Raw genomic sequence first — 18,080 nt, 5'->3', positions numbered from 1 at the left:
GCACACAATATTATCTCATGAGTGGCAGTTAGAAATAAACATACATACCCACATGAGTCTGGAAAGGCATATCCCAAAATGTTAACATTGATTATCTGTGGGATAACTGATATAGGAAAGACTAGATTTGACACAAGGGAATCATCAGGAGTTTGGGACACATTATATTTAAGATACCTATTAGATATCCCAAGGGGAAATATGTTGTCTAGAGTCCAAGAGAGAGGTTCAGATGAGAAATGTAAATTTGGAAACTGTCAGTGTATTATAGAACTTAAAACCAAGAAAGAAACTGCATGAGTTGCAAACTCTCACAAAGAGAGTGAGTTTCAGCAGAGAAGAAAACAGGACCAGGGACTTCATCTTAGAATATGCCAACTTTTAGAGTCAGGAAGATGATGGAGAACCGGCAGACTGGGAAGAATAGCAAACTAAGTTGAAGCAAAACCAGAAGATGCAGTGCTTGAAGGAGTAGAGAAAGACCACCTGCTTCAAATAATAACTACAAGCCCAGTCAGGGAGGACTGAGAACTGACCCTGGTTTTGACCTGAAAGCCACTCGTGATCCTGACTGAAGCCGTTTCGGTGGAGAGTTGGGTTCTAAAAGGAGTGGATTCAGAGAGATTAAGAGGAAATGAACTGCAGAGAACATGCATGCACTTCACACGAGCAGTTTTGCTGTAAGGGGGACAAAAGACAGGGGTATTTGTATCAGTCTGCCATCATATTCCTTGTGTTCTCTTCCCTCCGACTGTAATGTAAGTTCCTGGAGGCAGAGAGTGCTTTAATTCTCTGAGCCCAATATTACTTTGGGGGCAAAAAAATTCTGTGTCCAGCAGTAACACAGCAAGTTTACACAGGTGAACTACTGGATCACCATGAGAGTTAATTCCTGATTCAGATCATCAATAGGAGGAACCTTCAACTCAGGGTAAACACCTCTGAAAAGTAACTGCAATCTGATAATTACTGGCTGCCAGGGAGGCAAAGCATAAATTTCTTTGTAACTCAGTGAAAGCTTTCATCAAGAATGATCTTTTTCTTTTTGGCAAATCCCAAGTTTATAAACCATTAAACCCTACATTTCTTTGTCATTACTGTAAAGATGAAAAAAACCCCCAAAAACCCCAAATATTGAAACTTCAGGCAGATAACTAACTAGTGAAATATCTATATAACACAAAAGACCATAGATTGAAAACCAAATCAATACAGGGGTTGTTACAATGAAAAATACACTGACTAGAAAAATCAGTTATTCTTCAAATTTTCAACATTTTACTAAGTCTGGACAAACTTCAAACTATTGTTTCTGCACAATCAGTCTTTCAACAACAGTTCAACCTAACTGGAAAAATCATCACAGAGCTAAAATGCTAGAAGGTAATTCTAGATAATTATCAAGTTCAATATATTTGATTCTTGGCATAAGAACATCTTCCTCTTTAAGATTTATTTAGAAAGCACAGGTTGTTTCTAAATAGAATGTAGGGACTTATTTCAAAAACTTGGTCCCCTAGGTCGAGAAATGATGACCAGAGAATTGGCAGGATAGTGAAATAATTGCAGTGATGTCAAAGAAATGTAAAGTTCTGAGGTTTATAAACTTAGATTTTAAGTAGTTGAAAAGGTTAGACTGGTAACTCAGTGCAGAAGTTTCTATGTGTATATATGGCAATCTATTTTGCTCACCATAAAACGTCTGATAAAACACAAAATAATTCTATTGATGCTGCTTCTTTACTTGGTCCTGTTAACCTAACAAGACTCCACGTTCCCAACATAATCTCAGTGCTCTGTTTCAGTTCTCCTTTTCCTGGCTTACAGATTCTAACTTCAGTGTCTTCTCTCCATAACCAACCATGTCCCTTCCCTCTGCCCACTCTATCCTTTAATTTTACCAACCTCCTACCCGTCAGAAGGAAATACTGGTAACTGTACAAACAAAGGACTGCAGTGGAAGAAAATGAGGGGCAGAGCCCTCACTGTGTAGCACAATCCTTCATACTCAGTAGGGGCTCAAGAATCAAGATTTGGGTTGCTTAAAATAAATTTTATAGACAGGCTAAAGGAATATGGAAACAAGAGTAAAGAGAAGGACTAGGACATGACTCGTTCACTGTAAAGTAATTCTGTGTGTGTGAGTGTGTGTGAGCTGCATGTGTGGGTGTATATGAAAAAGAGAAAAAGACATTCTATGATATAACACAAGAAAAAGATATGTGTTTTAAAGTCAGGCAAATGGGACTAAGAGAGGTGGGGGGATAAAAAGCTTAGCAAGATAACAATAGGACCGCCATCAAGTAAAGATATCAGTTCATATACAATTTTAGAAAAAATTTACTTTTTAGTAAAATGCAAATAAAATGAATTTATCAAATCCCAACTAGGCAAACTGGAATTTGCCACTTGGCAAAAATTACCATGAAAATAAAACAATAATAATTATTAAGTAATAAGGAAGTCATTCTTAATATATGTTATTCTGTTTTAGCTGAAACTCCTTGAAATTTGAGGTCACGTTGTCCTTTGATTAATTCTGCATTGTGCTTAGTGCACCATCATGCACGTGAGGGCATTCAATAGTAATTACTGAGATTGCATTTTGATCGAAGAGGACAAGACTGACCTTTGCCTATAAGGAAAACAATGCCACCTGCCTCCTGTCATACTCTAATATTCCAACTGGTAAGTCATATTCCTCTAAATTAGTGATATGTATTTGTGATTGGAAGGTTTGAATTTATAAAATTCTTTGCGCTGGTGAGCTCATTCTCATACTTATGAATCCTGAAGGCTGCCTGACGGTCTCCCATTGCCTCCCCTCTTCTGCACCCTTCATGGAGAAAAGGCATCTATCTCTCAGCATGGCTGTGGCTAAAACCCAGGAACCAACCCCCTGCCCCCAACACAGGCTTACCTTTTGCAAAGCCCTCTAGGACAGACAGTAAGCACCAGGCATGGGGCACAGTTCTTACTAAACCTCCCCACCTCCTGACTAGTCCTATGCTGCAGTGGCCACAGCAACATATCCCACTCCCACGCTCCACCACCACGAAGAAGACGGCAAGCATCAGTCCCCTTGTCTTTGTGCCCTTTCAGGTACTGCTGCTCAAACTTTCTTCTTTCTACTTGCCCCAGCCCACAGATTTTATGTGCAAAACCGATACCCTTTATTTCCATTAATCCTCACTCCAAAGCTGACTATCCTAGAGGAGTTAATGAAAACATTGGTCTGGTTATAGAACCTCATGTCCATAGCAGAAATTGGCAGAAATAGGGGCATTCCACAAATTAAAATAACAGAATTTTCTTTGTAAATAATTCCAATAATTGCTTTCCTTTTTGCAAGTATGACCCAAAGATGGAAGTCAAACTAAAGCAATAAAAAAAGTAAAGAAAAGCAAGTGAACGCAACGTCAGTGAGAAAAATGAGTAGAGTTTATGCTACTGTGATCTGCAAAGCCTTTGGAGCAGGAAAGACTTAGGATAACTTCCTAGATCCATCACTGGATCTAGTAAAGGCTGATTGCCTTTACTCCTGTTACTGGGAAAATCCCCCTAGACATAAAACCCTGAGCTAGTTTTCAAAACAGGCAATGAGAAATCATGACAATCTTTCAAGTTTCTGATTCTGAAGTCTCCTTCCATCTTATCCACCACCCACTGACCAAATACAATTCAGAACCTCAAAACTCTCATCTCCATTAGTTCCTTTATCTCTGATTTGTTTCAAAGATAAACTTTAAAGATAATTTTAACAAAGTTAAAGGATCAGTAAAGCAACTGAGCCAGTTCAAAATGATTTAAAGATTAAACAGTCTCTTTTATCACAGAGAAGGCAGCTGCTCTGTGGTTTTTTGTTTTTTTTTTCTTTAACAAAACAGAGAGATTTCATCTCTATTCTCTCTAATTTACCATAGCTGGGAAAATTCAGTATTAAATTGAATATTCCGTATACATTTAAAAAAATGTTTAAAGGTGTTTGCGTTTTATTTATTTATATTTTGCCTTTTATTTATTTATATCATTTATCAAATTGTATAACTCACTGATTTTAATTTTTAAGTTCATTGTCAAATAAGTTTTCCTTTAATGATATTTTAATTGACAAATAAATCCCATGACAGCATAAATTCAGATTTCACTTTTTTTTTTGCGGTACACGGGCCTCTCACTGTTGCGGCCTCTCCCATTACGGAGCACAGGCTCCGGACGCGCAGGCTCAGTGGCCATGGCTCACGGGCCCAGCCGCTCCGTGGCACGTGGGATCTTCCCAGACGGGACACGAACCCGTGTCCCCTGCATCGGCAGGTGGACTCTCAACCACTGCACCACCAGGGAAGCACAGATTTCACTTTTATATAGAATCCTAAGGTTGTTTTACTCTCTACGACCAAAGAGAATCAATGTCAAAATAATTACCTCTTGCAAAGAAATGTATGGTGTTCCACAAGCCCTTTTCTTCCAAATAAGGGTCTTAAGGTACTGTTTAGTCTTCCTCCAGAAAATTATTCCAAAACTAAAAAGGAATACTTGCAGGAAAACAGTCGGTTTTCTTTCCATCTCCTTTCCTTGAGAGAACCACAGCAAAATGTAATTTTAGGCTTCCTGTCCCAAAGTAATATGCCTGAGCACTTTCTCCTCTGCATCTTTTACCACTAGTGTTTAGCAAACAAGGTTTAAAAACTACTACTAGGTATAAATTACCTTATGCTTAGTACAGATGGATACATGTGCTATGAACTGGCTTAAACTGAAGATAAATACAGGATGTAAACAATAAGAGAAACTATTTTTGCAGCTGTTGGTCTCAAGTCTAGCATTATTGATTGTGGTAATAGATTGTGCCTTTCCTAGGAAACCCTGCAAGGCATACCTGCCAGGCTCATTTGCTAAGTCCTGTGACTCATATGGCTTAATGCCAGATCAATGAACGACAGTGTTATTCAAAACTCAGGGTTACCAGATCTCACATTTTGGTCTCTAGTGGCCTTGCTATTACCCTTCGGCTTCTAAAGAAACGCAGGCTCATCCACATAGGAGTTAGCTAATGGAATTTTCACAATCCCAAATCAGTTTTGTTTAATTAACTTCATCTGATGTGAGCCTTTCACTAAAAATATTAAGCTGAGAATAGTGTCACTTTCTAAGACTCACATCTTTACCTCAGAGTTCTGAACATTTGAGTTGGTGAAACATTTCTTTCTAATATGATTTTCCCTCATTAATTATCTTGAGGCATTTTAATATCCTTAGGCATGACTGCATCCACTGAATTAGGTCAAGATTTTGTGGTCTCTGTTGGCAATCACAAGTTTAAGTTATAGTTATCAGTAAAAATATCTGACTTGTGAATTTAATATTGATAGAATCAGCCATATATTTTGAAGTCTCTGAGGGGGGCAGAATTATGGTCCCCAAAGATGTCCACATCCTAACCCCCCACCCTGTGAATATGTTACCCTATATGACAGAGAGGATTTTGCAGATGTGATTAAGGATAAGGATCTTGTCCTAAAATGGGCTGATTATCCTAGGTTATCCAGTGGGCCACATCTAATCACATGAGCCCCTTAAAACAGGGGTCCCCAAATCCCCCTGCTCCCTGTACCGGTAACAGTACCAGTCCATGGCCTGTTAGGACCCAGGCCGCAGAGCAGGAGGTGAGCTGCAGGTGAGCGAGCAAAGCTTCATCTGTATTTACAGCCGCTCCCCATCGCTCGCATTACCACCTGAGTTCCGCCTCCTGTCAGATCAGCGGTGCATTAGATTCTCATAGGAGCGCGAACCCTACTGTGAACTGCGCATGTGAGGGATCTAGGTTGCGCGCTCCTTATGAGAATCTAATGCCTGATGATCTGAGGTGGAGCTGAGGAGGTGATGCTAGCGCTGGGGAGCAGCTGCAAATACAGATTATCATTAGCAGAGAGGTTTGACTACACAGAGGGCATAACAAATCAATTGCTTGCAGACTCATATCAAAACCCTATCAGTGAGTGGTAGGTGAAAACAAGCTCAGGGCTCCCACCGATTCTGCATTATGGTGAGTTGTATAATTATTTCATTATATATTACAATGTAATAATGATAGAAATAAAGTGCACAATAAATGTAATGAGCTTGAATCATCCTGAAACCATCCCCCCTGCTCTCTGATCATGGAAAAATTGTCTTCCATGAAACCAGTCCCTGGTACAAAAAACGTTGGGGACCACTGCCTTAAAATGAAGGTTGCTTCCCAGCCTTGAAGAACCAGAGAGATGGCCTCATAAGGATTCGGTCTGTACTTGCTAGCTGTTAAGGTAAAGGAGGGTGGCCATGAGCCAAGGAATGCAGGTGACCCCTAGAAGCTGGAAAAGACAAACAAATGGATTCTCCCCTAGAGCCTCCAGAAGGGGATACAGCCCTGACACCTTGATTTTCTAGTCCATTGAGACCTGTGTCAGCCTTCTAACCAATAGAGCTCTAAGATAACAAATTTTATTCACCAAGTTTGCAGTAATTTGTTACTGCAACAAAAGAAAAATAATACCTTCCTAGTTTTTATACTGTTTCATCACTCCTTTTTTGGGAGAAAGTAAAAGCTGACTAGGAAAAAGTGCTCTACTCTAACTGGGGCATGTGGGGTCACATAAATGAAAACCGGCCTGTTCAACTGTAGGCATCTAGGTCCCAGCCCTGGCTCTGCCATTAAACAAACACAGACAACTGGGCTAAGCATTTAACCAAGCCCTCACAGCTTGAGCTTCTTTCCTCTCGCTGGACAAAATGTTCATTTCCAGGTCCATGTTCTCTATTACAGCTTCCTCTCATTCTTCTGGATACTGGTTTTATTTGTCTTTCTAGTAAAAGCCAAAATGATCCTTTTTCTGCCATGTTTCATTGTCTCACACTGGTGAAGTCTACAGACCTGGCATTTCCATATTTCAGCAGGAGCAAGTTTAAGTATGCATAAAACTTAAAACATTCCTTATTAGCACATAAAAATAGAATGAAAACTCTCCTAAAGCAATTTTTAAAATCACCCTGCCTAAAACTGCTTGGAACCACTTCCTGCCTGAAGCATGAAGGAAACTGTAATCTTTACAGTACACTCTGTATAAACTGCTACTTGTATTGGTTAAGTCAGCAGGAGGAGATATACATGGATATCTTAAGAATTCAAAACTGCATAAGTATTTTTCTTACTACAAAGAGTTAGCTACTCAATAGAGTACATTATATTACCCAAAACATTAATACAACAAAGAGCAAAAACCTGATGCAACATAGCCTAGAATATAATATACTCTTATTTCCAATACAAACGTATGAAAAGTGTTTCAATAAAAAGGTTTTAAAAAGTATGGAAACAGTTTATATTGACTTAATTTCTTTAACATTTAACCTACCGTAATCTAAACTAGGTGGTATCATAATTTCTCTCTACTTTTCAGGAACTTTTTTGAAGTAACTAGCAAATTTTCAAACACATAAGCAGGATTAAGTATTCAAAACAGTAAAGAAATTAAAAGTCAAAGCATTTTAGCATATTTTAGGGTAGAAAGGAATTCATTCATAAATAAGCATTTATGATATTCAAGATAAGACAGATATCTTTTATGTGAAACTAAATTTTTAACCTTTTTTTACACTCTCTCACAACTATGTTTTTCACTGATTCTTTAAAGAAAGGTGAATGAAGAACATTATCAGTCCACTAACATAATATTGCACAAAAACAAAGTAAAGGTAGAGAGCAGGGTATATTCCAGAAGACTCCAAAAATACAAGAAAGAAAATGCCAGTTTTAATCAGTCTCTCTAGAAATGGACAGTCTAGACCATTTACTGACCTCTCAAAAGAGCCATCTGTCTACCTCCTACATATAATAAAGGTTCAGCTACATAAAGAAATGGGAGAGTCCCCATCCTACCTACTCCCCTCTTCTTCATTCTCCTGCAAAGCTATCCATTAATTATTTAGAAACTGCCTTTACCTACCACATTCATTTAAACACAGTATTACATTCTTCACAGAGTATACTGAAATAGTCCCTCGGGAATAAGGAAGAGGAAATAAATGCACAACTAACACTGTCATATGGACAGAACTCTCGGAACGGAGAGAGTCAGACATAGGCAGTAGAGAGAAACCTGTGTGTCTCATCACTTAGTGTTTATTGATAGGGCACATTGTGGTAGAAAACTTGAAACAGAAAACTAACTTTTCAAGGGAAATATTCATTCATGGCTCTTCTATTTGAATGCTGTAAATGTCTACAATATTCTTTTCATAAAGCTGAACACAGCTGGCTTATCCTTAAGGAGCATGAGTATGTGTTAAAGCAGAACTTTTATGAAGCGCTGATTTCATTTGTCACAATAATAGAAGCACTGTTTTTATTATCAAATTGGGAGATTTCTGAAAAGCATTAAAAGTATGAAATTAGTATGAAATGATGGTTATCAATATACTTTAAACTTCATATATCCCCCTGTAACTAAATCTTTGTTTTAACAATTTAAGTTTTAATTTCCCTAACATGCAAATTCTCAATGTAACTTGGCCCTTCTTTCTAAAAATATCTTCCCATAGCCTCTTAGACCTTTCAAATGTTAATACTGTTTAAAACTGGATAAAATATACAAAGTATCAATAAAAAATACATAATTCACACTCAGAAAACTGCATTTGTGCTGTGACACCTGTCAAAATATTTTAAGGAATTTGTATATTTCAAATCATTTGAAATAAAAAGCTCTACTGTGTTTGCTATTGCTGCTTACCAGGGAGAGTAGCCAGCATTACATTGTACACCCACAGTTATTTATATAAGCCCACGCCATGTATGTGCGCATACAGACGCACACAAACACATACACGCACTTTAAGTACAAACTAAAAGTCTGTTCTAGGTAATTGGCTGAAACATATACTATGTTTTCAGTCAGTAGTATATCGTAGAAAGCAAGAAACCATTCATTCACCTGAAAGAGAAAAATAGAGGCATTTGGTAATTCTCCGATATGCAAAACAAGGCACTTACCTTCCATTTCTAGGGATGTCTGAAATAGAACTGGAAACCGAGCAACGGGTGAGGGGCTTTATTGCGGGGTGAATCATCCCCACGTAGAGGCTCTGAACAACCCCTGTATGCATACTGACATCATCAGGAGAGACTTGGAGGCAGAGGATACTATGGTAACCAAGCAATGTGCTGGGAGACAGAAGCCTTTAATTGCTTTAACAACTTCCTGGGGCTCCAGCGACCAGGCTTGGATTTACTAAGTAGGAAATGAAGGTTGTCACAGAAGCAGCGAGTGTGACACAGAGCAAGGGGACTCAATGAATTCTGAATCTCTTCACCTCAATGTGACTTTTAATGACAACTGTCATTACATGATTCCATTAGCAATATTCTTCTCACAGCTGAAGCTCTGACGAAGTCACAGGTCAATAAATAATGCACCCAGGTAGCAACAGTATAAGTATTCATAGATGGTTTTCTCACTTAACAAGCATTTATATTATTACATTACAAACATCCTTTTCCTTGAGGGTGAATACTTGATTCCCTTTGAAAAGAAAGCTCACATCTGTGCCTTCGGAGGTCAGAGTACTGATAACAATGAAAACTGATGCTCTGCGTTTACTTCTCCAGGAGACGGCATCTGCCCGTTCCATTTATCTCCGAGCTCCAATAAATCCCCGCCAATACATCACTTATCCAGAAAACACCCCCAAGCCAAATGCCCAATTATGACACCCAGATAAAATCAGAAGAAATCTACCATCTTACTGCTCCACCGTCTTCCTGGTTAAGTCTTCTATCACAGGCAAAATTACTTCTACTTCTAACAACTCCCAAAACTATACATAATTTAAATCTTCCCTTTGAACTATTTGTTCTCCCGTGCATCTGGCCCCCCATTCACAAGAACACAACCCCTCTTAAAAATACCAGGTTTAAAGTAATTGCTTAAAATAACAAAGTTTCAACATCAAACTGAGTCTATAATGATATATCATGCTTATTTGATCAGATGAGATGTTTTAATAAGTATGTAATTTATCATCTGTACTATAAAAACTATTGTTTTCTTCTCTATATTGGATTGACATTTTTTTAAACAATACCATGGTCTAATTTTTTCTACTGTAGAATACTGTAATTGCAAGAATAATCAAGTAACTTGGCAGATCCTCTTTAAGATACTCATAACACAATAAAAAATGAAGGTTGTCATTCTGTACTGTATACTGCAAGCTACTACAAAGAAATTATTATTATGTCTATTTCAATTCAGATGAAGCTAAGCCTGCCTTTTAATGTTTCCCTTGTGAGTAAATACCATACAAATGGATGGCAATAATACTGCTTACAAAAATAGTAAAATGGAATACCACAGCACCGATTACAGTCTGGAAAAATATAGAGAATTTTAACCTAATTGACAAGTTGGACTTTTTGCTACCATAGAGGTTGGGGAGAATTCTGAAAATAGTATAGTAAGGTCAGCTCTCATGAAAAACATAGTAATTCAGTTTTCCTTAATTTAGGTAAAGTGAAAAGGCTTTCCAACAAAATGGAATTACTCCTAACCTCTCACTTGTTTTTCCTGAGATACCGAGTCTGAGAAGCAAAACATGCAAAGTTTACCATGAAATTCATGAAAATAGTGTGTATATACATATATATGTGTATATATAGATGTATGTGTGTATATTTGTGTGTGTATATATATATGTGTGTGTGCATGTGTGTGTGTGTATATATGTATATATATATATATACACACACACACACGCACACACATGCACGCACGCACATATTAGGTTGGCCAAAAAGTTTGTTCACATTTTTCTGTAAGATCACATGGAAAAACCTGAGCAAAATTTTTGGCCAACCCTCCTATATATATGATTCACACACACCTCTACATATATATATATATATATATATATATATATATATATATATACACATTATATATATGATTCAAATTTTAAAACAAATGCATTTGTTTATTTGAAAATGCCCAAAAGATATACACCTAATTTCTGAGAGTGGTTACTTCTGGCAGTTTCAATTATAGACTGAGAGAGTCCTCCAATTTTTATATTACATAATTTTAAACTTTTAAAAGTTTTTCTAAACACCATGGAAATGAATTACTACTGTAATTCAAAATATGAAAATTCATCTAAATGTGTTCTGAACTTGCAATCCTGATTTACTTGCTCTCAAGACCAATGACAGCTTCAGTGGACTAGATCCTAACATACTAGCCAGACTATTTCAAGGTTGTTTCAAACAACTCTTTCTGGGAGATGATCCACCTGTCTAAACAAAACTAGGTTGGGAAAGGTAAATAAAGGTTATCTGGACAGCATGCGCACAAAAGGGAACAGGTGTATTGACTACTCCAGCGATGGGATGGTCATAAAGTAAGAGTACAACAGTAAAGCTAGTTTGCTAGGGTTTTTGTTTGTTTGTCTTTAATAAATTTTATTTATTTATTGGCTGCATTGGGTCTTTGTTGCTGTGTGCGGGCTTTCTCTAGTTGGGGTGAGCAGGGGCCACTCTTTGTTGCGGTGCACGGGCTTCTCATTGTCGTGGCTTCTCTTGCTGCAGAGCGCGGGCTCTAGGCGCGTAGCCTTCAGTAGTTGTGGCACATGGGCTCAGTAGTTGTGGCTTGCGGGCTCTAGAGCTCAGGCTCAGTAGTTGTGGCGCACAGGCTTAGTTGCTCCATGGCATGTGCGATCTTCCCGGGCCAGGGCTCAAACCTGTGTCCCTTGCATTGGTAGGCAGATTCTTAACCACTGCGCCACCAGGGAAGCCCCCTGCTAGGGTTTTTTTTAAAAAAAGGTTGAGTTTAGAAAAGAGTCTCTCCAAGTCCCTCATGTGCTGAATGCTGAGGCTAAGCAGGATGCCCTAGGTCACCAGCTCCTGCGCTGCAGCACTCACCCACTGGGCTGCCTGCTAACCAAAAATTACTTTTGAGTGTTCTTGAATTTGATCTTAATATTGTAATTGTTTTTTAAAATTGTCTATGTTAATCAATATGATCTTTTCATTGTACTGGTTCTTCTTATAAACATGTAATTTAATTAAATATTCTCTACATCATTAAAGAAATAGCCTATCCAAAAATAAGACCAAACCAAAAGATGTCCGCCCACTACAGAAGGCTGAAGGGAATATGGAAGACCACCAGCAGGAATAGAAATCAAGTGTCCGTGAGACAAATGGCCCCAGGTGGCCAGATTTTGTGTCCTGTTAAAGATGCTTGCTTCCACGATGAAGAGTGGCCCTCGCTTGCCACAACTAGAGAAAGCCCTCGCACAGAAACGAAGACCCAACACAGCAAAAATAAATTAATTAATTAATAAACTCCTACCCTAAAAAAAAAAAAAAAAAAGACGCTTGCTTTAGGGAAAAGGGGCCTCGTATCTCCAACGTTCATTCCCTAAATCCAGGCTTTATTTAGTTTTTATTCTCTTCTTACGCTACAAAAACAGCTTAATGTGTCACGTTCTCATGAGTGTTCTATTTCCTCTTGCCACTCCACTAAACCTCTTGATCAATGCAATCTCATTCCCACCTTCTTAGGGAAGATGATAAACTCTTTCTTAAATGATAACTACCTCCTTTACTTGGATTCCCAAGGATAGCACAGAGAAGCCCGTGAAGCACACACCCACATTAGGCCACTCACAGCACAGAGCTGGGAGCTGGGACAAAGTACCGCATAACAGCACTAGCTCCACCAAGCTCTGACATATTCTTTCTGGATAACTGTATACCCCCTTTTATCTGTCCTAAATGTCAGAAATCCACTTCTTATTTCCCAATGGATCTTAAGGCTCCACAGACATCCAAACAATATTATAATATCTCAGACTGAAAGACAACAAAAGTTAGAAGGTAAAATACTCTTTCACAGGAAACAAAGACACAGCAAAGAAATCACCCCTTGACTGTCGAAAGTATTATAAATCTCATCTACAAACCACCTTAATCATTAAATTGAAGTTTAGGGTTCAATGAGACTCTGAGCTTAACTTATTTCTTCAACTAAATTCATGTTGGCAAGTGCCAATTCAAAAGCAAATGTAAGTTAAATCACCACTTCTGAGGGGATATTTGGCCAGAATTTCTAAAGCCTTGACTAGTCAGCTACAGTGCCCCCTCCTGGAAACCACCTTTCTGATAAGGCAAAAAACCCTCCGTTCTATTTTTTTTTTTAGGTAAGAAGTGGATTTATTTAGAGAAACATACTCCACAGACAGAGTGTGGGCCATCGCAGAAGGTGAGAAAGGCACCAGGATATGGTGTTGTCAGGTTTTATAGTGGTGGGTAATTTTACAAGCTACTGAGTGGGAGAAGTATTCCAGCTATTTCAGGAAGGGGTGGGGATTTCAAAACACCCTCAATTCTAACCCAGCTTTGCCTCATGATTTACGCTGAACTTCCTCTCAGCCCAGAGAAGCAACATTCTTGGCTCCTCTGGTCTTAATACAACACTTTTCCTAATTCCAATTAAAGATAGTATAAGGACTGAAAAATGACAGTGTATATGGGATTTTATTATTAGCATATGAGCTTAAATTTGTTAAATAAAACAAATTCATACTGATTTAATGAAAAAGTATCACACTAACTTCCAACGGCAAAAGGGTTCTAACTCTTCATCACTGGCCAAACCCACTCAGTGGCCAAATTTCACAGATGTATCTTCTCCTTGCTCCAGCCCCACAGTTGCCCCTCTAGCTTAGATCTTCTCTATCAGTCATCTCATAACGCTCTGGTCCATGGTCTTCCTGACTTCATTGTCCCACCTCTTTAATCATTCTTCGTATCACTTTGTCCTTAATGAGTCTTCATAAATCATGGCCTTGACCAGATTACCACAAAACTCAAAATCCTAAAAAGCTCCTCCTGTGCACCACTGAATAAAGTGCAGAGTTCACAGATTCCATGTGAACACATCTTTGCCAACCTTACCTCCAGGCACCTTCAGCTACAGACAATTAGACAATCTGATACACTAATATGTCCCCATACCTCCCCTCCTCTAAGCCTTTGCTCTTACTGTCTCTTCTTCCTGGAATCCCACACCTACCTCCTCATTCCACCCCGCACATACACTCCTCCTGTGTCTCCTCCCTGGCAGCCCAAATCCTACCATCCTTCAAGATCTACCTCCTCCATCAGGGACTGGTTCCACCCCAGAAATTCCACAGTATTCTCCACCTGGCTAACTGCATTTAAAACATTCTACTACCTAGTTATTATCTTGCGTCTTATTTCCCTCTCCCTTCAATCTTCTGAAAAGTAGAGACAAAGTCTATATTTGCCTCCTATTCTCAATATAGCACCTATGATTTGCCTTTGGCATTCACTTGATAAATATTTATTGAATAAATAAACAAATGTATTGTGTCCTAATTTTCCAAAGTGATTTTTTGATTTTCCAAAGAATAAATTATTTTACTTAATCTCTGAAACAACCTAGTGCGGTAGGGTAAGGTAGAAATTGGAATTTCACCTTTAGAAATGAAAATAAAAAACAGAGTCTCAAAATGATGCAATGATTTCTCTTGAACCACATATCTTCTAGGTCCTCTGGTTCCCCAACAGGCTCCTCACCTGGACATCTACTGCTTCTGATGACGGCCAGAAAGGAGGTGCTTTCATATCCCCTCACAACAAATCCACTGTTTCTGAAGAATTAAGGCCAGAATGGCCTTAATTTTTCTTCCTTACCAGTGACCCATGGCAGAGTCATTCACATCACCATAATATTCTCAAGGCAACTCCTGAGGCTTGGGAGAAACATTTCTTACTACCCGTTTCTCCTCCCTATATCTAGCTACAAGTCTACCTTCTCAAAGGAAAAAAAAAAAAAAAGTATCTTACCTCACGATTCAGCTATGCTGGGCAAATCCCTGACTTTTCTAAACATCAGATCTTCATTTTCAAAAAGAGAAGAACACTAGTTCTGAACAACCTTCAGAGGTACTTTATGCATTATCTTTATAAAAGATAATGCATAAAGATAATGCATAAAGTACTGGCACATCAAAAGCTCTCAATTAAAAAGTTATTACAAGTAATAATAATGAACAAAACCACAGAGAATCAAATTATACCACCTTCTTTGAAAGGCTTCATTTGTATTCCAGTACAGTCTATAATTGGGTGATGAGGAAACAGAAATTGGCCAAGTAAGTAAGAGCTTGAATAATTAAGTGGGGACCTTAGTTTTTTTGTTGTTCAAAATGAGGGTGTTGATCTTTTCCAGTCTAACATTCTATGTGCTAGGAAAGCATTCTAAGGCAATGCTTTTGTTTCTCCCACACAAATATCTGCCCTCTTCTGCAACCAAGCCCATCAGAGTGCCCAATGTATGGGTACTTTTCTTAGTCCCTGTAATAGACTGAAATTATTCAAAGTTTTATCCTTAAAGAATTTAAACTTTGCTTTCATTTAAACATTCAGGATCTTTATACTACCACTGAACTCACCCATGAGTCAATTAACTTTGATGTTTTCCCAAAAGTAAACAATGATTATAAAACCTTCAATGTTTTGAATCTAAAAGTCAAAGGAATTACAGATGATGGCTTACTCTAATACCAAGAATTTACTTCAACATTTCATGATTCTAATTTTGATTATAATTCCCAAAGGAAGCACTGGATTAAGTTCTAATGTAGTTTCTCTAAAGAAGCCAGTTTAAGATAAGTTCCCATTTTAGTCTCTCAATTAGTGGAACTTTAAAATACCTTTTCCCTGGGATACAAATTAAGAACTTTGCTGAAAATGTAGAGCATTTGTATGAATCCAAACACAGATATTGTTTTCATGAAAAAAAAGGAAGCATAAGAGGGGTTAAAGATGATGCCTGCGGCCTAAGAAGACCAACTGAGCTGAAAGGGTCTGACAGCAGGATGTGGGTTATAATGCCTCTGAATGAAATCCTTTTGTGTGAGGGTCTCACAAAGGGCATCCAGGCAGGACTGTGTGTGTTTGGATTTAAATTAATCAACCAGTCAGTTCCACAATGCTAAGATTCCTCCTGTTTAACAGATTAAGGCAGGTTTACTGGCAGTTCCCAAATGATGTCAACAGCTTCTAAAAGGTCGAATGCAGCAACGCACACCAAATGTCCTAGAATAAAGAGCACCAATAACTCTTCCCTCTATAATCTGCTAGGTGTGACTTATTAAATGCAGTGGATTATCCCATTTTAATCAGCTGTCCTGGTATAAATTTTCTTTTTTTTCTTTCCCCAAAAAGCTGAAACACATTTATACATTTTAATGATATACATTTGAAAACTGCCTGTTTTATTCTATAGTATATCTGGTTAAAACGATATAAATAGCCCAGCTTCACCACCGCATCTTGCAAGGGGGTTGGGTGATGGGGCAGAAAGGCACAGAGGTGGAACTATTTTAGTCAATAGGGGCCAAGTACGACCAAAGCATTATCTGTGTTGTTAGCACAAACTCACAAAAAGAAAGTTATAGCTGCAACCACTGCCAAGTAAAAAATGCTCAAAAAACAGCATGTATATAAAAAGGAAGAACCCTGGCCAGGTGGAAGATTCCATATGGGTTCAAACTCATGGATTCTAGCCCTTCGGGAACTTCTTTAAAATCTCGTGTTTCACTGTTTTTCCCAAGCAGTAAAGGATTGAATGCATTCTTGTAAAATATTAATCATGCGTGTCTTGGGCACTGAGTCAAAAAGGAAAAGGGAAGAGAAGATAAGCCAAGGATACTAGAGTATAAGGTGCTCAGGACCAGCTCTTGTCTGACAATGCTGTAGAAACATTAACCGCTGGCCCTGGGACTCAAAGGAAGCTCCAAGAACCAACACAGCCCCCTGCCTCCCACTGACGTTCCTGACCTTCAACTGAGGAAGGGAAGGCATCGTGGCATAGGTTATTAGAGCACAGCATTGAGTCTAAATCCCAGCTCTGCCACCTCTAATCCCTGTGATCTTGGGCAAGCTACTTAAACTCCCTGATCATCACTTCTCTCAACTATAAAACTAAGGAAAGAATAATCATACCTCTGAAGGTTGTTCAGAGCACTCCTGTGAGCCAGGCACAGTTTGAGGTATCAGGAATACAGTGTTGAGTAAACCATACAAGGCCACTGATCTCAAGGAGCTTGCATTCTGGGTTGGGAGATAAAATAATAAACAATTAAATGAATAACGTAATTTTATACGTATGGGAAAAGGCTCTGAAGAAACACATCATAGGATGACAAGATAAAAAACTGACTAGATGGAAGAATGACAGAGTTGTCAGAGAGAAACCTCAGTCTCAGTAGAAATGGCATTTGAACAAGGAGAAGGAGTAAGATGCACAAAATAAAAGGATAGAGCCTTCCAGGCATAGCGATCAGCAAGAACAAAGGTCCCAAGACAGAAATGAGCTCAGGATGTTCAAGGAACATGAGGAAGCCCAGTGTAACTGAAGGACAGTGAACAGTGAGCAGTAAGGGTAGACACCTACTAGACAGTTAACTGGAGTCAAGTAATAAGGTAATTCATGAACGGAGCTTGGGGTACAGAGCTGGAAATATAAATGTGGGAGTAACTTAACACAATTTTCTGCAAAGCACCCACCACAGTGCCTGAACATTATGATTATGGATAACCAATCTCTCCATTCCCACTTTTCCAAATAAGTAAATTGATATTTGCATTAGGGAGACTGTCAGCAAAATAGAAAAAAAGAAGGAAGACAGGTAGCATTGGATTCGCTCAGGGAAAACAAAGACGTTTTATGTTGAGTGCCAACTTCTACAAAATAGTAGGAGCTTCCTGCTGTTCTGAGTTGAGCAGGATTCTGAGGCCAGCTATGGCCTGTGTAACAATGTGTCTCATTACTTGCAAAATATATAAATGTAACAGATTTCCAAGGCTTTGGAATTGGCAGTTCTTGTTCACTATAGGTTTTAAAATTTTTTAATTTTGGTAATTATTTCTCAGAATAATAATGTGAATTAGATACCATCACTATCCCTATTTTATAGTTAAGAAATTTGAGGCTCAGAGAGAATAACTTATT

General features: G+C 38.4%; 1 protein-coding gene across 15 annotated transcripts in view; it reads right to left on the bottom strand.

Moving 5' to 3' along the window:
• The window catches only part of PAM (peptidylglycine alpha-amidating monooxygenase), a 279,664-nt gene that overhangs the window by 221,592 nt on the left and 39,992 nt on the right, over window positions 1-18,080 (bottom strand). For 13 of the 15 annotated variants that reach the window (XM_073802354.1, XM_033853062.2, XM_033853063.2 and 10 more), the window contains exon 2: window positions 17,072-17,179. The exons of the other annotated variants lie outside the window; for them this stretch is intronic. The gene's annotated coding sequence lies outside the window, so the exon portion shown is untranslated. The remainder of the gene's footprint in view (window positions 1-17,071; window positions 17,180-18,080) is intronic. 15 annotated transcript variants of the gene reach the window in all.

This window comes from Tursiops truncatus, chromosome 3, assembly GCF_011762595.2.
Source record: "Tursiops truncatus isolate mTurTru1 chromosome 3, mTurTru1.mat.Y, whole genome shotgun sequence".
Taxonomy (NCBI): Eukaryota; Metazoa; Chordata; class Mammalia; order Artiodactyla; family Delphinidae; genus Tursiops; species Tursiops truncatus.
This window is presented reverse-complemented; position numbering and strand designations above follow the sequence as displayed.